The 22,463-nt window shown below is 41.6% G+C and overlaps 1 long non-coding RNA gene across 1 annotated transcript; it reads left to right on the top strand.

The window, feature by feature from the left end:
• The first annotated feature begins 7,962 nt into the window (after positions 1-7,962).
• Positions 7,963-22,100, top strand: LOC139752880 (uncharacterized). The gene is made up of 3 exons (XR_011713607.1): positions 7,963-8,236; positions 9,062-9,243; positions 21,967-22,100. It is a non-coding gene; the product is annotated as an uncharacterized lncRNA (long non-coding RNA).
• The last annotated feature ends 363 nt before the right edge of the window (positions 22,101-22,463 follow it).

Below are 22,463 nucleotides of genomic sequence, written 5' to 3'. Positions count from 1 at the left end.
ACAGGTAGGTATTACATACAAAATTTCGCAACTTTATGTTAATAGGAAAAATATGCCTTAATGTATTCAAATTGAAATAGTTAAAACACCGTTCATTTAAAGAAATCGTCAAACAACGGGTTGCATAGCATGACCTTCTGTTCACAGTCGAGGACCACGTCACCCTCAGTCACATGCAGACTTCACAAGAGGGAGGGAGGAAGCCATCATGAGAGCACCCGTCAAGTGCCTTGCGTCAAAGAGGATGGTACCTCCTTCATGTGTAAGTTTCATTGGGTGTGGGTAAACCTTCGTCGAGTCGAGGCGTGAACCACCGACATAAGTAAGTGATTGATATGACGATATGTGGCAGACTGGGACCCTCCCTCCGACTTGTGTCAGGATAGGAATCGTTTGTATTTCAGGGATTGCTATGCTCTCGGGTATTAGCCGGAAGGCCATAGTTTTGTGTCAGGGAGTGAGTTTATGTAGTTTCCCAGGGAAAGAGAAGGGGGTAAACCCAATACGCGGCTGTGAGTAAGACACTGTTGTTTGTCAGGAAATGAATCAGTGGGATGTGTCAGGCGTCTTGATCTGTCTTGGAGTTTTCTGCTGCCGTGTATAAGGAAGGGACGTACCAGTGCGCCAGGATATGAGGTGCAGACGCAAGTTAGCTGATGAGACGAGTCAGGCGTTGTTGGTGGGGGAGAACTTTTCGTGTGCCAGAAGTAGCCCCGGTAGTAAACTATCGTACAACGAGGAATGAGCCTGCTACGTGCGGTCGAAACGAAGCCACTGACGTCTGTCAGGGAGTGAGTAGCGTTTCTTCGCTATCAGACGGGAAACCGGCCTTTTGTGCTAGGGAGTTGGTGGGAATAGTGTGTCATAGAGTGAGGTGCCGACGTGTGCTACAGACAAAGCGGTAGTGTGTTAGGAAGTGAGCGGCGTTTTTTGTTGCCACTGTAGTGTCCCTCGTGTATCAGGGAGCTAGTCATGTATTGTGTCATGGTGTTAAGTACCAACGTATGTTACAGATAAAGTCAATGACGTTTTTTTGGGCATAATCACCGGGTTTTTTTTTGGGGGGGGGTTTTCTTGCCTCTGAAGTGTATGAAGCAGGGAGCCATCGTTACGTAGTGTATCTTGGAGCGAGCTACGGATGTGTATCAAATACGAAGGCAAAGACGTCTGTCAGGGAGTGAGAAGTGTTTTTAATGTGTCAGGTAGGAAGCCACCGTTGTGTGTCAGAGAAAATCGAATTTATTTGCCATGAAGTGAGCTTCCAACTTGTGTTAGAAACGAAGCCATCGATGACTGAGAGTGAGCAGAGTTTTCTTTTAAAGTTTGTCGAAGTAATGTAAGGGTCGTCAAAGTAAAGCTTAACTTAGGGAATTTATTGTGGCCGACGCCAGATGATTTCATTCAACATTTTCGGGTACCACGGGTAAACTGTGTAATGTTTCACTTTCGGAAGTTTCTTCCACCTGTTGCCATACGATTTTATTTAATTTTTGAAGTTTCCAATGGTTATCAAAGCTTCACCTTGGAAGTTTTGTTTTGGCCGACACTAGGCAACTTCTTGCTTTCTTTCTGGGCGCCACGGATTATCAAAGTAGAACTTCAGTTTGGGAATTCATTTTTGGCCGACATTGAACTATTTTCTTCAGCTCTACTGAGCTGCACAGGTCATCAGAGTAAAGCTTCACTGTGGGAATTTTATTCTGGAGGGCGCCTAACGATTTTATTCAGCACATGCTGGCTCCAAGGGTCATCTCTGATGAACTGATTGTCAATTGCTCCAAGCATCAGTTAAGCCTAATAAATATTCAACCTGGCATCAGTCAAGTCCTGACTTCAACTGATGCTTCCGTTGATTGATGGTAACATCAACTTTTCCCTACGCGAGTAAGTGATTAGAATCTGTGATTCCCTATTACAGTTAATCCTGATAACATATGATCATTTCATCATTCAATCCCTCGATCTGTTGATAATGACGTAAATTAATTCTGACTTTAATTCATCGTGACAGATGCTCCATACATTCATTCATTCTGACAACTACTGATCGTGACTCCAACTAAACCATACGTCAATTGATCCTGACCTCACTTTGACTTTATGCCAATTAGTATTAACATCAATTAATCTTGATTAATCCGCACATCACTTTTTTTCTACATTTTTTTTCTCGGTTTATGAAAAACTGTTATTGAGATGTGGATGACAGGAAAAGATAAATTTTTACGAGAGAAAATCATTAATTTCACAAACCACATGAGCAATACGCCACCATTAGGGATATTGGGTTGTAGCATCAACCGTTAGGGTTCGAGCCCCCCATAGGAGCATACTAATGGTGCGTGGGGCTGACCGACCAGCCACTGACATATTGACGCGGTGACAAACCCCCGTAATTATCGACTGACGCCAACGACAGTTAACCCAATACAGTATCTCATACGTGTGTGTGTGTGTGTGTGTGTGTGTGTGTGTGTGTGTGTGTGTCATGAATAGATATATTCATACTTTTGCAAAATGGCGTTTGATCCAGTTGTAATATCCTAGAATTATGCCTATATCAAAGTAGTAATTGGTAAGATGCAGCAATATATGTTCTAATGTTTATCCTGAAACAGAATCAATATATGGGGATAGGGGAAAAGGATACTTCCCATGCATTCCCCACGTGTCGTAGAAGGCGACTAAAGGGGACGGGAGCAGGAGGCTAGAAACCCTCCCCTCCTTGTGTTTTAACTTTCTAAAAGGGGAAACAGAAGGAGTCACGCGGGGAGTGCTCATCCTCCTCGAAGGCTCAGATTGGGGTGTCTAAATGTGTGTGGATGTAACCAAGATGAAAAAAAAGGAGAGATAGGTAGTATGTTTGAGGAAAGGAACCTGGATGTTTTGGCTGCACCCTCCTCACTCGTTCTCTTCATATGTCCAAACCATTTCAACACTCCCTCTTCTGCTCTTTCATCCACACTCTTCTTATTTTCACAGATCTCTCTCACCCTTTCATTACTTATTCGATCAAACCACCTCACACCACATCATGTCCTCAAACATTTCATTTCCAACACATCCACCCTCCTCTGTACAACTTTATCTGTGGCCCATGCCTCGCAACCATATAAATTTTTGAAACTACTATTTATTCAAACATACCAATATTTGCTCTCCGAAATACGTTCGCTCCTTCCACACTTTCATCATCGCTTCTAGAACCTTTGCCCCCTTCTCCACCCTGTGACTCACTTCCACTTCCATTGTTCCATTCACTGCCAAGTCCACTCCCAGATATCTAGAACACTTTACCTCCTCAAATCTTTCTCCACTTAAACTTACATCCCAACTAACTTGTCCCGTAACCTTACTAAACCTAATAACCTTGCATTTATTCACATTTACTCTCAATTTTCTGCAGTTTCACACTCGAATCAGCCACCAACTGGCTCGCATCCCAAGCCCCTCATCCCCAACAGACTGCATACTCGCCCCTCTCTCCAAACCTCTTGCATTTACCTCCCTAACCACACCATCCATAAACAAATGAAACAACCATGGGGACATCATCACACCCCTGCTGCAGAGCGACATTTACTAAGAACTATTCAATCTCCTCTCTTTCTACTCGCACACATGCCTTACATTCTTGGTAAACACTTTTTGCTGCCTCTAGCTACTTACCTCCCTCACCATATACTCTTTAGACCTTCCACAAAGCATCTTTATCAACCCTATCATATCCCTTCTCCAGATCCATGAATGCTTCATACAAATCCATCTCTTTTTTCTAAGCATTTCTTGCACACATTCTTCAAAGCAAACACCTGATCCACACATCTACCACTTCTGAAACCAGACTGCTCCTCCTCAATCTGATGCACTGTACATGTCTTCACCCTCTCAATCAATACCCTCTCATATAATTTCCCAGGAATACTCAACAAACTTATCCCGCGGTAGTTTGAACTCACATTTATCCCCTTTGCCTTTATACAATTGCACTATGCATGCATTTTGCCAATCCTCAGGCACTTCACCGTGATCCATACATACACTGAATATCCATACCAACCAATCAACTTCACCGTCACCCCCTTATTCTTAATAAATTCTGCTGCAATACCATCCAAACAAGCCGCCTTGCCAGATTTCATCTTTCGAAAATCTTTCACGACCTCTTCTCTCTCAACCAAACTATTCTCCCTGACCCTCTCACTTCGCACTCCATCCTGACCAAAAATCCCTACATCTACCACTCTATCATCAAACACACTAAACAGACCTTCAAAATGCTCACTTCATCTTCTTCTCACTTCATTACTACTTGTTGTTACTTACCCTCTTGCACCCTTCACCGATGTTCACATTTGTTCTCCTGTCTTATGCACTTTATTTACCCCCTACCAAAACATCTTTTTATCCTCCCAAAAGTTTAATGATACTCTGTCACCCCAACTCTCATTCGCCCTCTTTTTCAACCCTTTCAGGTTTCTCTTGACCTCCTTGCGCATTCTTTTATATATCTCTTATTCATTTGCTTTCATTCATTTTATGTATCATCCAAACACCACTCTTTTCTCTTTCACTGACAACTTTACGCAGCACTCACTAACCTTAATAATCTGCCCACCTCCCACTTTTCTCATGCCACATGCATCTTTTGCATAAGCCATCACAGCTTCCATAAATACATCCCATTCCTCACCTACTCCTCACACGTCATTTGCTCTCACCTTTAGCCATTCTACACTCAATCTTTCTTGGTACTCCCTCACACAAGTGTCCTTTCCAGCCTCACTTACTCTCACCACTCTCTTAACCCCAACAATTTCCCTTGTTTTTTGAAAACCTTGTTTAAATTTTCATATTCCTGTCCACAAGATAGTGATCAGACATCCCTCTCACTGCCCCTCTCAGCACATTAACACCCAAAAGTCTCCCTCTTACACGGCTATCAATTAACACGTACTCCAATAATGCCCTTTGATCATCTCTCCTACCCACATACGTATACTTATGTATGTATTTCTTTTTAAACCAGGTACTCCCAATCACCAGTCCTTTTTCAGCACACAAATCCGCATGCTTTTCACCACTTCCATTCGCAACACTGAAAAAACCATGTTTACCAATTATACCCTCAACCGCCACATTACTCACCTTCGCATTTAAATCACCCATCACTATAACCCGGTCTCGTGCATCAAAGCTGCTGACACACCCACTTAGCTGCTCCCAAAACATTTTCCTCTCATGATCTTTCTTTTCATAACCAGGTGCATAAGCACCAATGATCACCGATCTCGCCATCCGCTTTCAGTTTTACCCACATCAATCTAGAATTTATCTTCTTACACTCTATCACATACTCTCACGACTCCTGCTCTGAAGTAGTGCTTCTACATCCTTAGCACTTATCCTCTTACCAACATCTGACTTTACCCCCTAGACTTTCCCAAACCACTCTTCCCCTTTACCCTTGAGCTTCGCTTCACTCGGAGCCAGAACATCCAGGTTTCTTTACTCAAACATACACCCTATTTCTCATTTCTTCTCTTCTTGGTTACATCTATACACATTGAGACACCTCTATATAGGTTGTAATATCATCAAGCACGTTTTCGTCCACAAGTACCTAGCTTAACGGTAAGATGGCACTAGTGTCGGCTTTTGACACTTACATGTTAATACCGGTAATCTGGGGTTGTTACATTTTCCAAACACATTTCCCAAACACATTTCCGTAGAATTTCTTTCATGGAAAATCAAAATAGTACGACGATTTACTGCTACACTGCTCATACTAGACAGTCTGGTATTCTAACTCCATTATGTTGATCCAGTATCTACTTAACACGTTTAGGAAGTGCTATAGGAACATATAGGTTTACCGAAAAAAACGACATAATTTCCCTTTTCTATGGTGGTGTTTGACTATGAACAATCTCGATGTTGTATCTAATCGTCAGTAAGAAGACTGTAGTAATTGTATAATTGTACTGTCAAGAATGGAATATGATATATTGATCGCATTTTGTCTTACGTCTTGGTTTACAATAGAAAAATATGCTTGTAAAACAGTATTCAAAAGTTGACTGACGTCAAAATGGTAGGAATCATTCTGAAAGATAGACGATGTCTGAGTCCGAATTGTTATGGTTGCTGTGACTTGGGCTAACTCAGGTTCAGTATCATTCAATACTCACTTTTCTATCAAAGAAAATCGTTTTCCTACGTATTATTGTTAATAACATACTTATTTGACATAAATACTAAATGTTAGGAAGTATGTAGTATAAAACGAACGTTACATAAAGGGTATGGCAGTCATTTTATCGGATTGAGACAACGCTTCGCGAAACAGTGAAGCCCCACCTCTGCTTCGAGATGGCTGACAAGCAGGTTCATTTCGGACTTCGGAACCGAAGATGAACCATGATCAGTGACGACGTTGTTTGCTCAGGCGGCTTCATTTGCTGGGTTGTGGTGGTGAGTGACGGTCATGCGATGAGGGTTCCAGCAAGTGAAGTGGTGGAGCCGTCACTGGGAGAACTACAAAGGCAAAATGTTGGTCACTGAGTCACTCAGGTGAGTGACACTAGTGAGGGTTAGAAGGTTAGCGTGTGTGGCCACAAGTGACTGGCGAGAGCTATCCAGCAATGTAGCTGCCAACCTGGTGTTTAGCTCTCGGACGGCTAGGTAGCTCCCAGCTAGCTTCGTCTTCTCGACTTGGAGATGCTTGATATTTTCATAAACAAAGGTTGTACTTGTGGCCACGTATATGAGTCACATTTGTAATGGTTGTAACCGGGTGATGTTTCTTACTGTAGTTACTACAGGCAGAAAATATAGAAAATGTATAACGTCAGTAGAGGAAAAATTTAGTGTATACCATTCGTTCAAGTGAGAGCTTGTGATTGGTCGACTTGGAACGAGTGACCAGCCATACAGGTTTTTACTGTTACACAGATGTTTAGGTAAATTGCCTGCGTAGTTCACCATCGAAATAGCTCATTTTGTTTTAGGTTTGCATTATACAAAGAGTAACAGACCAGTGGGTCCTTTTGATGCAACTTGTGCTAGCGTAAGAAAACGGAAACAATTACCAAAAGTAGTTAGACCACCATTTTTATTCTGAAAAGTTTAATTCTCTAATCTGCAACCAATTTTAAGTATATCAAAATGGACAGTGAAGTGAGGAGTATAATGTACCTATGAATTAAAATCTCTCATTACCTACACAAACGCTGGTAAATGATAAATACAAAATAGGGTAATTCATCTAAATATAGTGTATGTTAACAGATTGATATATTCTTCATATAATATTTTCATTGATACAGAAAGCAAACACACCGGTCATTTACAGAGTTCCAGTCAAACTACGGTGTTGGCAGTCACAAACTTCTGTGCGCAGTCCAGTCAGCCTCAGTTGTCCGCAGACGTCACAAGAGGTAGTCATCAGTCAGCCAACATGACAGTACTCACCAGGCGTCTGGGAGCGACCCGCTGTCGCCTGTCAGGACGTGCTCCCCCTCCATACCTCAAGGTGTAAGTTTGACGTGGTGGGAGGGGTGGTAAACCTTGGGCGGGTCGAGGAGTGAACTAGCGTTTTCAGACGGGGATGAGGGCGTGCGTCAGAATATAGTAATGGTAATTTCGCTGTCAAGAAGGAAATATGTTATATTGATCGCATTTTGCCTTACTTGGTTTACGATAAAAGAATATAGTAGTAAAACAGCATTCAAAAGTTGACACGTCAAAATGGTAGGAATTATTCTGAAAGGTGGACGATGTCTGAGTCCGAATTGTTATGGTGGCTGTGACTCGGGCTAACTCAGGTTCATTATCATTCAATATTAACTTTTTTATCCAAAAAAATAATTTTTCTACGTATAATTGTTAACATACTTATTTGGCATAAATACTAAATATTAGCAAGTCTGTTGTCCAAAACGAAGGTTACATAAAGGGTATGCAAGTCATTCTACCGGATTGAGACAACGCTTCTCGAGACAGTGATGCCCCACTTCACCTCTGCTTCGAGATGGCTGACCAACAGGTTCATTTCGGACTTCGGAACCGAAGATGAACCATGATAAGTGCCCACGTTGTTGGCTCATGCGGCTTCATTTGCTGGGTCGTGGTGGTGAGTGACGGTCATGCGATGAGGGTTCCAGCAAGTGAAGTGGTGGAGCCGTCACTGGGAGAACTACAAAGGCAAGACGCTGGTCACTGAGTCACTCAGGTGAGTGACACTTGTGAGAGTTAGAAGGCTAGCATGTGTGGCCATAGGTGACTGGCGAGAGCCATTTAGCAATGTAGCTGCCAACCTGGTGTTTAGCTCTCGGACGGCTAGGTAGCTGCCATCCAGCTCGGTAGCTCCCAGCTAGCTTCGTCTTCTCGACTTGGAGATGCTTGATATTTTCAGAAACAAAGGTTGTACTTGTGGCCACGTATATGACTCACATTTGTAGTGGTTGTAACCAGTTCTTGAATGAATGATAAACTAGATTTAAGTGTACTGGGAAAAGTTGATGTTTCTTATTGTAGTTACTACAGGCAGAAAATATAGAAAATGTATGACGTAAGTAAAGAAAAATTTAGTGTATACCATTCGTTCAAGTGAGAGCTTGGAACGTGTGACCAGCCATACAGGTTATTACTGTTACACAGATGTTTGGGTAAGTAGCCAGTTTAGTTTACCATCGAAATGGCTCATTTAGTTTTAGGTTTCCAATATACAAACAGCTACAGACCAGCGGGTCCTTTTGATGCACTTTGTGCTTGCTTAAGAAAACGGAAACAACAAAAAAAGTTAGACTAGCCTTTTCATTGAGAAGTTTTATACTCTAAATCTGCAACCAATTACTAGTATATCAAATTGGACAGTAAAGTGAGGAGGTATAATGTACCCATGACTTAAAATCTCTTAATACCAACATAGAAACGCTGGTAAATGTTGGATACAAAATAGGGTAATTCATCTAAATTTAATGTATGTTAACAGATTGATATATTCTTCATATGATATTTCATTGATACAGAAAGCAAACACACCGGTCATTTGCAGAGTTCCAGTCAAACTACGGTGTTGGCAGTCACAAACTTCTGTGCACAGTCCAGTCAGCCTCGGTTGTCCGCAGACGTCACAAGAGGTAGTCATCAGTCAGCCAACATGACAGTACTCGCCAGGCGACTGGGAGTGATCCGCTGTCGCCTGTCAGGACGTGCTCCTCCTCCATACCTCAATGGGTAAGTCTGACGTGGTGGGGGAGTTGGTAAACCTTGGACAGGTCGAGGAGTGAACTAGCGATTTCAGACGGGGATGAGGGCGTGTGTTCAGACAGGGAGCCACCCACTTGGTTCACGGTGCGGTGAGGGGCGTTTGTCTTCAGGAAGTGATTTGATCTTGAGGCATTAGCCGGTAGGTTGTGTGCTAGGGAGAGAGTTACCGTAATATCCCAGGGAAAGAGCCACTGCATGGGAGTCAGGGAGTGCAGCACCAACGTGTGGCAGTGGCTGACTGCTGTCAGGGAGTGAATCGCAAGCATGTGTCCTCGTGTCTTGGAGAGAGCCGACGTCTTGCGTCAGGAGGAGGCGTGCCAACACGAGCCATGATGTGAGGTGCTGACGTATGTCAGCAGGTGAGACGTCATTGGAAAGGGTGGCTCTGATGCTACAGGGGGTGAACCGATCTTGCTTATCGGGGAGCGAAGACCTTACGTGTATCGGAGAACAGGCTGTCGTAGTTCACTGTCGTACATCAGGACGTAGTCCTTTGACGTGCGTCAGGGAGTGAGTTGTAGTCTTATCTTGAGCAGTGAGTGACAGACGTGTGTTAGAGACGAACCTACCGACGTTAAGGCTGCTGCTTCCAACAGTTTCTGTTTGGAGACCAGCCATACGAGGATGGACCGTTTTGGTAACTCCTACTCTCATCCCCACAGTAAAGATAACGGATTCCTCGTCGTTCTTTCGTCTATCCCTCTTTCATTCATTTTTTCTGCTTTCAATACACACACACACACACACACACACACACACACACACACATACCTACATACATACATAAAATATTTGCCCTTATAAACACACCCACCACACTGCTGTGGCCTCATGAATTATGCATCATTCCAAAGTAATACCAAGAAAGTCTTGTGAACCCGAGAATAACTCTCGCTTCCGAGAATGATAAAGAAATTTATAGACAAATGTGGCGACGGGATATAATAAAGTCGCTAAAAAGCATGGGTCTGTTAACGGGTGTGTCATTCAGGGCGAAGGGGGTGGGGAGACTGATATGTTTCAGGGTTTATTTCATGGTCTCATATGCAGGAAGGACTTGGGGTGGAGGAAAGAGGATACGTATAATAAACATTTTGAGACATCCTGTGAATGAGGGTATGACTCTATGTATCTATCTATCTATCTAGCTAGCTATCTATCTCCCTCACTCTCCAAGGATAGAATATACCAATTTTTCTCCGGCTGGAGTTTTGCTTATTGTTTTTTGCCACTCGGTCGGGAATATATTTCAGCTTCCTGTTGTCCTTTTTCCGCTTTCAGTGGCCAGAATTGCCTCTGTTGCGTCTGAGATTGCGAGAGTGAAAGGAGAAAATGGAAGGTTGAGAGAAAAAAATATATTCAATTAGAAATTCATATATATATATATATATATATATATATATATATATATATATTGGAAAGGATCACAATTTTGCGCGTGATCAAGATATTCCTATGAGTCCACGGGGAAAATGAAACGATAAGTTCCCAAGTGCACTTTCGTGTAATTATCACATCATCAGGGGAGACACAAGAGAGAAATATAAGTCAGTTGATATACATCGAAGAGACGAAGCTAGGACGCCATTTGGTAAACATGTGATTGTCCAAGACATACAACAAGCAACATGGGAAGTAAAGTAATATCATTAATGAAAGGGAGGACTGAAAGATTCTTGGTGTCAATGGAAGGTTTAGGCTCAACTCTATTAAATGATTTCTTTGCTAACTTAAGCGATTTATCAATGAAAGATGAAGGGTACTTTAACTTAGATCCAATAGAATATATCTTCTCAAACTCATCATCAATAAACCCTGGACTGCTAATACGTAATGCCCTATGGAACATAGACTGAAATGATAATAATTTAACTCTGTCATGTTGAGATGAGTAATAAAGGATATATGGGCTTAAATTGGTGGGTTTTCTGTATATGCTAAACTTAAACTTGTTTCCTTGCCTGTGGATCATACAATCTAGAAATAGTAACATACCATTATTTTCATTTTCTACAGTAAATTTGATGGAAGATACTAAATTGTTAAGTAAGGGGAGAAATATTTGTAAATTTTCATTTGTTGGCCAAACACAAAGAACATCATCTACATACCTAACCCAAATTGCATTAGAAGATTAGATATCTGTTAGTAATTTTGTTTCAAAAAATTGCCTGTAAAGATTACTTAGTACAGGTGAAAGAGGGTTACCCATTGCCATACCAAATTTGTGAGCATAATAATCTCCATTGAATTGAAATACAGAGTCTTTTATACAAAATTTTATCAGTTCAGCGAAAACAGACTTTGAAACAGGTAAATGAATATCATCCAAGACATCAAATAAATATTCTAAAAGGTCATCAAATAGAACTTTAGTGAAAAGTGAGGAAACATCAAAGCTAACTAGTTTGAAATCAAAATTAACATTGATATTGTTTAGCTTGTTGACTAAATCTACATTGTTCATGACATTAGAATTTGATGCCTTACCCACTAAAGGGCTTAATAAAGAAACTAACCATTTAGACAATTTATATGTGATGGAGCCTATTGAACTCACTATAGGTCTTGCTGGAAAATTCTGTTTATGTGTTTTGTTAAGTCCATACATATATGGCAATGAAGGGGACAAAGATGACAAACTTTTGATAAGAGAAATGTTACCTTTCAACAACAACTTAATTTCTTTATTGAAATGGGAATTAAGTGCCTCAATGGATTTTTACTAAGTTTAGAATATGTTGTGTCATCATTTAAAAGATCATTCATTTTAAATAAATTGCTACTTTTATCTAAAATCACAAGAGTGTTAGCCTTATCTGCTTTAGTAATATGTATATCCTTGTCAGCAGATAACGCAAACACTGTTGTGATTTTAGACAAAAGTAACTATTCATCTAAAATGAATGATCTTTTAAATGATGACACAACATATTCTAAACGTAGTAAAAATCCATTGAAGCAGTTAATTCCCATTTCAATAAAGAATTGAAGTTGTTGTTGAAAGGTAACAGTTCTATTATCAAAAGTTTGTCATCTTTGTCCTCTTCATTTCCGTATGTGTATGGACTTATCAAAACACATAAACAGAATTTTCCTGCGAGACCTATAGTGAGTTCAGTAGGCTCCATCACATATAAATTGTCAAAATGTTAGTTTCTTTATTAAGCCCTTTAGTGGGTAAGGCATCAAATTCCAATATCATGAACAATGTAGATTTAGTCAACAAGCTAAACAATATCAATGTTAATTTTGATTTCAAACTAGTTAGCTTAGATGTTTCCTCACTTTTCACTAAAGTTCTATTTGATGACCTTTTAGAATAACTATTCGATGTCTTGGATGATATTCATTTACCTGTTTCAAAGTCTATCTTCATTGAACTGATAAAATTGTGTATAAGAGACTGTGTATTTCAATTCAATGGAGGTTATTATGCTCAAAAATTTGGTATGGCAATGGGCAACCCTCTTTCACTTGTACTAAGTAATCTTTATATGGAATTTTTTTTAAACAAAATTCCTAAAGGATATCTTACCTTCTAATACATTTTGGTTTAGGCATGTAGATGATATTCTTTGTGTTTGGCCAACAAATGAAAATTTACAAGTATTTCTCCCCTTACTTAACAATTTAGTACCTTCCATCAAATTTACTGTAGAAAATGAAAATAATGGTATGTTACCATTTTTAGATTGCATGATCCATAGGCAAGGAAACAAGTTAAAGTTTAGCATATACAGAAAACCTGCCAATGTATGCTCATATATCCATTATTACTCATTTCAACACGACAGAGTTAAATTATTATCATTTCAGTTTATGTTCCTTAGTGCATTACGTATTTGCAGTCCAGAGTTTATTGATGATGAGTTTGAGAAGATATATCTTATTGGATCCAAGTTAAAGTACCCTCGATCTTTCAGTGATAAATTCCTTAAGTTAGCAAATAAATCATTTTATAAAGTTGAGCCCAAACTTCCCATTGACACCAAGAATCTTTTAGTTCTCCCTTTCATTAATAATATTACTTTACTTCGCATGTTGCTTAAATCCATTAATGTAAATGTTGCCTTCAACAACAGTAATACTATAAAGAATATCTTAATCAGGAATTCACCAGAAAATTCTCTTAGATGCATCTATGAAGTGCCATGTGGAAACTGTGATAAATTTTATGTTGGGCAGACTGGTAAGGATCTTTCTGTTGGACTTGGGCAACATAAATATAGTTTAAGAACGGGACAAGAAACAAATGCCTTGTTTAATCACGTTAAAAACTATGATCATTGTACTGACTGGAGTAATGCCATCTCAGTTATTAACTCTATTACCACGAGAAATATCATAATCTTTTATTATCAAATACGCAAAAAATTATAATCTTAGTATTAGTGATGGTCTATACAAATTAGATAACTTTATTGTTGATAAAATTTGTAAAATGATAAGTTTATGAACGCTTGTCGTATGTCCTGGACAATCGCATGTTTACCAAATGGCGTCCTAGCGTTGTCTCTTCGATGTATATCAACTGACTTATATTTCTTTCTTGTGTCTCCCCTGATGATGATATTACACGAAAGTGCATTTGGGAACTTGTCGTGTTTCATTCTCCCCGTGGACTCATAGCATATATATATATATATATATATATATATATATCCCTGGGGATAGGGGATTAAGAATACTTCCCACGTATTCCCTGCGTGTTGTAGAAGGCGACTAAAAGGGGAGGGAGCGGGGGGCTGGAAATCCTCCCCTCTCGTTTTTTTTTTTCTTAATTTTCCAAAAGAAGGAACAGAGAATTGGGCCAGGTGAGGGTATTCCCTCAAAGGCCCAGTCCTCTGTTCTTAATGCTACCTCGCTAACGCGGGAAATGGCGAATAGTTTAAAAGAAAAAAAAGATATATATATATATATATATATATATATATATATATATATATATATATATATATATATATATAATATTCCTATGAGTCCACGGGGAAAATGAAACACGAAAAGTTCCCAAGTGCACTTTCGTGTAATAATCACATCATCAGGGGAGACACAAGAGAGGAATATAACAGTCAGTTGATATACATCGAAGAGACGAAGCTAGGACGCCATTTGGTAAACATGTAATTGTCCAAAACATGTTTTGGAAATAATGATGTGATTATTACACGAAAGTGCACTTGGGAACTTTTAGTGTTTCATTTTCCCCGTGGACTCATAGGAATATCTTGATCACGCGCAAAATTGTGATCCTTTCCAATATATATATATATATATATATATATATATATATATATATATATATATATATATATATATATATATATACACACACACACACACACACACACACGAAAAAACATGAAGTGGCTTCGAAAGAAAAGCAGAGACCTTTTTTTTTGTGGTGGATTTCGGGAGAGAGAGCCATGGGCCTGAGATTGGATATTGTGAAGGATAAAAAAAGTTTTTTTTTTTTTGAGGCAATGACCTTTTAACCTCCTTGAGCACGTTGATGGTATGATATTTGAGCACGACGGTACGATCCTTTGTAAATGGTACTATCTTCGAGCACGACGGTACGATCCTTGAGCTCGAAAGCACAAAACGGTCCTAAAAGTTCCCTGCTAGAAGAGTGGCTGCCTAATATCACCAGAGCCCCTCTAAAACATGAGTAGAGGATTACGATCCTCGCTGAACATCTCGCACCCAAGCTCATGCATCGCCTGACGCAGGGGGAAGTTTACAAGACGCAGTTAGCAGGCAGGACACGGAAGGTGCGGGCGGCGGTTCGCCGTTGGCTTCGCCAGCCACATAACGCGCTCTGTGCATGATTCCACTCAGTAGTGGGTGAGGGTGAGCTTGGGTTTCCCGACTGTCTCGATTGTCTGGCTTAACAAACAGCCTAGGCTCGAGGAATGGCACACTCCCTTTGACCCTGTAATTCAGGCAGTGGTACGGGAACCTGTAATTAGGAAGAAATTACAGAGTTTGTCGGGCCCTGCATGCGTTGCTGGTCGACAGGCGAACTATAAGAACAAATATAATCGCGCATGGAGATCGAACTCAGTTGGCACCTGTGATGGTATGGGTCTCGCTTCATCTGCAGCCTTACCCTAGGTTTGCAGATGAGTTACCAGCAGTATCCCTCTTCTCACGGGTAGTGATTATGTTGAGGCCGTCCAAGTGAGGGCTGCGGCACGTTACCTACCCCCATCAGGACTCCAAGGCCGACCCGAAATCTCCGGCTTCTGTGACACATGTTACAAGCCCGGTACGCTTGGGCATATCGCTCAGGTATGCCCACGTATCCATAGCGGCAGAGTTAAGCGACAATAAGTTTGTGGCCGGACGGTTGAGAAGGAAAGGTTATGATGTGGTTTTAGCCTCGTATCCCCATAGCAGGGTCCTTCCAAAGGTACAGAGATTGCCATCATCGATACCCAAGTCTCTGGAGTTTGCGTTGTACTCTCAGCTGCACACGAACATGAGTGAAGCTGTCACGTTACCCCAGAAGTCCTACAGGGCGTATGGGATTTAACCGGTAAAGACTTCGTGCGAGTCACGTCAGCTACTGTGAACTAGCGTGGAGTATGGTGTCAGGAGAGTGCAAGTGCTGTCAGGGGGTTAGGGCTTTCCCACCGGGTCCTTGAGGTGTGCTCCGTGAAGACTCTAACCTAGGCCCATTCCTTTTACAGGATGTGATCCAACAGCACAGGTTAAGATCGGTCAGCCTGCCTGTAATATCTGGTGTCGGCCCTCGGGCCCACACACACACACACACACACTTGTGCGTTTGTAAAGAGCTGGATCTGGTCGAGCCCCCAAGGCTACCATGACGGGTACCAGTTCCTGAGGGCAGTTTGACGAGGCGGGAAAAGTAGACATCTCGGTAGGGTAAGCCTGCTACTCCCGTCCGTCGGGCGGCACTGGATGGTGTGTGATGATTGGGGGTCCTACTACGGCTCGGGGAGTAAGAATATATCGAACCACCTTTCCGAACTGTCAATGTTCTCTCCTTACTTCTGCAGTCTCATCTGTTACCTTCCTCTTGATGACCTATACATTTCTGATTAACAACTTCACTATCTACACGTAGTTAGCATCCTCTCTCCCTCCAAGTGGTTAACTTCCTATCATCCTATACTAACAATTGGTAAGTCTAGAAAAAAAAAATTGTGGAAGTTCAGGATTCCGTGTTCCAGAATTCGCACCGTCGTGCCCAAGCGTCGTACCATCGTCCTGAAAGGTCGTACTGTAGTGTTTAGGCGTCGTGCCGTCGTTCTCAATGGTAGTCCCATCGTGCTCAAGGGTCGTACCGTCGTGCTCACGCGTGCTCAAGGGTCGTACCGCCTTGCTCAAGGATCTTACCGTCGTACTTAGTGTTGATATTCACTACACACCTTAGATTTTTGCATAGCACAATCATACAACGCACTGAAAGAACTGAAATCACACTACGACTTTCTTTCATTTTCTCGCTATTCTTTGTTTCGTTTTTCACTTCCATTCCCCAATGGTGCTTTGAATCTAGTTTTCTTTAAGTAGAATCCATCTTCTAAACATTGAAGTTACATTTATATGCAATAGAAATCTGTTATATTTCTGTACTAGGTCTAGCAGGTTTAGTGGCTATGTATAACACCCTTTTAAGTTGACTAGGTTAACTGCTTGTTCTGTTGGCCTTAAGGAAACGGTGATAACTTTTGAAATGTGTAGTGGAGTGGTCTTATTGGTGGTGATTACTATGAATTTGTATAGTCGGTGACCCTATGGAAGTAAACATAACCCTCTAGAATTATTAGTTTTCTTCTGGCCGGCGCTAGATGATTCTAGTGACGTTTGGCGCGGCCAAAAAGGCTTCAGAGTAAAGATTCACTTTTTTTTTCTTGCTGGCGCCAGACGATTATTTTGGCGTTTTGGCTTCCACGTCTGGAGACTGCGTCCACTGGATACCGTGTCCGGAGACGGAGTCCACTGGATACCGTGTCCGGAGACGGGGTCCACTGGATACCGTGTCCGGAGACGGGGTCCACTGGATACCGTGTCCGGAGACGGGGTCCACTGGATACCGTGTCCGGAGACGGGGTCCACTGGATACCGTGTCCGGAGACGGGGTCCACTGGATACTGTGTCCGGAGACGGGGTCCACTGGATACCGTGTCCGGAGACGGGGTCCACTGGATACCGTGTCCGGAGACGGGGTCCACTGGATACCGTGTCCGGAGACGGGGTCCACTGGATACCGTGTCCGGAGACGGGGTCCACTGGATACCGTGTCCGGAGACGGGGTCCACTGGATACCGTGTCCGGAGATGGGGTCCACTGGATACCGTGTCCAGAGACGGGGTCCACTGGATACCGTGTCCGGTGACGGGGTCCACTAGATACCACGTCCGGAGACGGGGTCTACTAGATACCGTATCCCGAGACGGGTCCACTGGCCTCCGCGTCTTTAGACGGGATCCACTGGCCTCCCGCGTCTAGAGACGAAGTCTACCAGTAACAATTTGTTGAAGCACATTTTCTATGAATTCTCAAATGCAAGTTAGTAAGGTTTAGACTAACCATTCACCGAGCACATTTTATATGATGTACCACCTTCAAGTTAGTAAAGTTTACCTCAACCGTGACCATACATGTTTTCGTTTACTATCGGTAAGATGGTGTTAGTGGCGGTTTCTGACAACTCCTCATCACTGGTAATCGGGTTAGTTACGCTTCCCAAATACATTCCCTTCTCGGAGAAAATCCATCAGAGGCGCCATATCCAGCGTTGTATTGACCCTAATGTTATTAGATATTCATAATGCAGTAGCGTAATCGAAATGGCAAACTTTTAGACTTCTCAGAGACATTAGAGTGACATACAATGAAGACTTCCTGCCTGATGGCCAAAAAAGTTTGTTCGCTTCCTGACACACGTCGGTGTAAAGGAATTAGACGTAGTTGTGTGTCGTGGTGTGAGCTGATGACGTGTGTTAGAGACGAAGCCATCGACAGTAGTTGGAGGGCGAGCAGACTTTTAGAATCAGGTGAAGAAGTGTGTGGTGAAGTAAGCTACCGACGTGTATCACCGTGAGTCACCGTCGCCTGTCGAGAGTCAATAACGCTTTTTTTCACCTTTGTAGACTATCGAGGAAAGAACGAACGACGCCAAACTAAAGCGTCCCTTTAGGATATTTGTTCTTGCTAATGCCAGACGATTACTTTCAGCTTGCATGGCCCATGGGTCGTCAAAGTAAAGCATCGCAATGGGACTTTTATTTAGGCCAACGCTAGATGATTTTAGATAGGTTTTGTTGAGCACATAGGTCACCAAATTAAAATTTCACCTTGAGAATTTTCCTCTGGTTAACACTAGTGCGGGCTACGTGGGTCATCATAGTAAAGGATCACTCTGGGAACTTTATTCTGGCCGAAGCCAGATAATTATATTCAGCTTTTGAGGGCTCTACAGGTAATCAAAGTAAAGCTTCACTCTATGAATCTTTTTCTGACCAATGCCAAATGATATTTTGCAGCTTTTTTTTGGTTCCACGGGTCATGAAAATAAAGCTCCATTTTGGGAATTATATCTTGGTCGACGACTGACTATTCTATTCTGCTTTTGAGGGGTCCACTGGTCATCAAATGAAAGCTTCGCTTTGGAAGTTTTATTTTGGCCAATGCCAAACGATTTTATTTCGCTTTTCTGGGCTCCAAGAAACTTGAAAATAAAGCTTCACTTTTGGAATTTGATTTTGGCGGAAGTCAAACAATTTCACCCGAATTTCATGGGCTCCACAGGTAATCCAAGAAATGCATCATTTTGGAAATTTTATTTTGGCTGATGCCAGACGATTTTATTCAACTTTTGCGGGTTCCAATACTCATCAAAGAAAAACTTCACCTTTCGGAGTATTATTTTGGCCGACGCCAGACAATTTTTTGCATTTTTATTTCTTGTGGCTCCACGGATCATCAAAGTAGAGCTTCAACTTGGGAATATAGATTTGGCCGACGCCAAACTATTCTATTTAGCTTTAGCGAGCTACACGGTTCATCAGGATTAAGCTTTACCTTCTGAATTTCATTCAGCATATGCTGGCTCCAAGGGTCATCTGCATAAAGCTTCACATTGGGACTTCTATTTCATCGAGCGCAGCACAATTTTGTTCAGCTTTCGAGGGCCCCATAGGTCGGCTTTCTAAAGCATCTCTTTGGGACTTTTCTTCTGGCTAATGCCGAACGATTATAATCAGATTACACAGTGTCCACGGGTCGTCAAACCTAAAGGTATCCTTTACGTTTTTTTGTTCTGGCTCACACCAGTCCTTTTATAATGGGTTTTGAAGAGCGCACTGAATCATCAAACTTTAAGCTTTACTCTGGGACTTGTTTCTGCCTAACATCAAACTATTTCAATCGGGTTTCACGGTCCCAGGAGTCTTCATACTTAATGCTTTAATCTGTGACTTTTGTTCAGGGTAACGCCAAACGATTTCAATCTGGTTTTCTGGGTCCATGGGTCATTAAACTTAAAGCTTCACTCTGGTAATTTATTTCTGCATAACAGGACTACGCCATATGAAGCTTGTGTCCTTTTTTTCATAAATCAATGTTCGTTACATACAAACTTTTATAGAAGTCAGCTGGTTTTTGCATTATAATTTACTTACCCAAGCTTCAAATTATCTGTAATTATTCATAAGAAAAGAAAGGGATATATATATATATTATATATTATTATACTTTGTCGCTGTCTCCCGCGTTTGCGAGGTAGCGCAAGGAAACAGACGAAAGAAATATATATATATATATATATATTTTTTTTTTTTTTTTTCATACTATTCGCTATTACCCGCGATAGCGAGGTAGCGTTAAGAACAGAGGACTGGGCCTTTGAGGGAATATCCTCACCTGGCCCTCTTATATATATATATATATATATATATATATATATATATACATATATATATATATATATATATATAAGGTTCTGGGAGCGTTAAAGAATGCGTGGAAGGCGAGAGCGTTATCTCAGAGAGCAAAAATGGATATTTTCGAAGGAATAGTGGTTCCCACAATGTTATATGGTTGCGAGGCGTGGGCTATAGATAGGGTTGTCCGGAAGAGGGTGGGTGTGTTGGAAATGAAATGTTTGAGGACAATATGTAGTGTGAGGTGGTTTGAACGAGTAAGTAATGAAAGGGTAAGAGGGATGTGTGGTAATAAAAAGAGTGTGGTTGAGAGAGCAGAAGAGGGTGTGTTGAAATGGTTTGGACACATGGAGACAATGAGTATGGAAAGATTGACAAAGAGGATGTGTCAGGCGGAGGGAAGGAGAAGCGGGAGACCAAATTGAAGGTGGGAGGATGGAGTGGAAAAAATTTTGAGCGATCGGGGCCTGAAAGGCGTGCAAGCAACAGAGTGAATTGGAACGATGTGGTATACCGGGGTCGACGTGCTGTCCATGAATTTAACCAGGGCATGTGAAACGTCTTGGGTAAACCATGGAAAATTTTGTGGGGCCTGGATGTGGAAAGGGAGCTGTGGTTTCGGTGCATTGCACACGACAGCTAGAGACTGAATGTGAACGAATGTGGCCTTTTTGTCTGTTCCGAGCACTACCTCGCGTGTGTGTGCTTTGTGTGTGTGTGTGTGTGTGTGCCGGGGGGGGGGGGGGGGTTTCACATATGCCTGGTGGCGACGGAAAAGGATGAAGGTAGCAAGTATGAATATGTACATGTGTATATACGTATATGTCTGTGTATGTAGATGTATGTATGCGGTAAAATGTATAGATATGTATATGTGCATGTGTGGGCGTTTATGTATATACGTGTTTTTGGATGGGTTAGGCCATTCTTTCGTCTGTTAACTTTTCGCTACCTCGCTAACGCTAGAGAAGCAAGCCTGAGCGAAAGTGAAAGTTTGGCCGAGCCTGCGCAGTAGAGGATTTCTTCCTGTAACACTTAACCAGTTACTGTAGTTTACACTTCTCTGTGATGTCTTGGGGGAGACCTATGATTAATGCTTTTTTGTTTTTTAGATTCCAGATGTAAGGCTGATTCTATGTAGACTTGTACAGGAAGAAAACCTCTCTTGCGCAAGCTTGCCAAAAATTCCTCTTTAGCGCATGCTCAGGGTAAGATTCACCACCCCTTGCGCATGCTCAGTGTAAGTTTCCTCTTGCGCATGCTCAGTGTAACTTTTACCTCTTGCGCATGCTCGGCCAGAAGTGGCGCATGCGCATATTTCTGTTTACGTTTATTTGCTTAGAATTAGTGGCGCGAAATAGCTCAGTGAGTGTGAAGGTGGCTTCTTCAGTGTTCGTGATTTAACGGTCAATATCCTTAAAGATCGGTGTCTGGAATATCTCTTTTCGTAATAGTGCAGTGCAATACCTGAACTTCATGTGCCAGTGAATTAATCATAAAAATCGTTAAGACAAAATTATAAAGAAACATTTACGTCTATGGAGGCAAACTCGTTGCTTGATGAACTTAATTCTATGATTTTTTTTTCTCATTCATTTTACTGGGTGATATCTACAAATGTTGTAACTTTTTTGTGTGTGCACTAGCCAGTTGAACTCTGAAAAGGTTGGACATTCCGTACAATGAAATTAGTGAAAGTGAATTTGGCAGAAAACTATATCATACCATAGTGATGGAGGGACGTTAAGGAAATTTTCTCTCCTCCCAGACTGAACCGAGGAAACTGAAAAAATTAACAAAATTGGATTCATCGAGCAGCCATAGTCATCTCCTGCTCTTCAACAGGAAATTGCCCATCGCTGCCCAACTCTTCCACTGGAGCTCTACAGTCATCTCATTAAGGTGTGTTATCTCAATTTTGTGTGTTCTGTATGATGGTCCGTGGTAGGAATGATCAGTTGGAGTTGGTAGAGGAAAGCTAGTGGTAGGAGCCCTTGATTCGAGGCCACAGGTCATCAAACATAAAGCATCTATTTGGGATTTTTCTTTCGGCTAACGCCACACAATTCTAGTCGGGTTTTGCGGAACCCAAGGGTCGTGAGACTTAAACTTTCACCCTGGGACTTTTGTTCTGGCTTACGCCAAACCATTTCAATGGGGTTTTGCGGGGCTCAAAGTTCCTCATACTTAAAATCTCACTATGGGACTTTTGTTCTGTTTTGTTTGTTCTTTCAAACGACATAATAGATATATGTATATCGAGTT

The sequence above is a fragment of the Panulirus ornatus genome, chromosome 2, assembly GCF_036320965.1.
Source record: "Panulirus ornatus isolate Po-2019 chromosome 2, ASM3632096v1, whole genome shotgun sequence".
NCBI classification, from domain to species: domain Eukaryota; kingdom Metazoa; phylum Arthropoda; class Malacostraca; order Decapoda; family Palinuridae; genus Panulirus; species Panulirus ornatus.
This window is presented reverse-complemented; position numbering and strand designations above follow the sequence as displayed.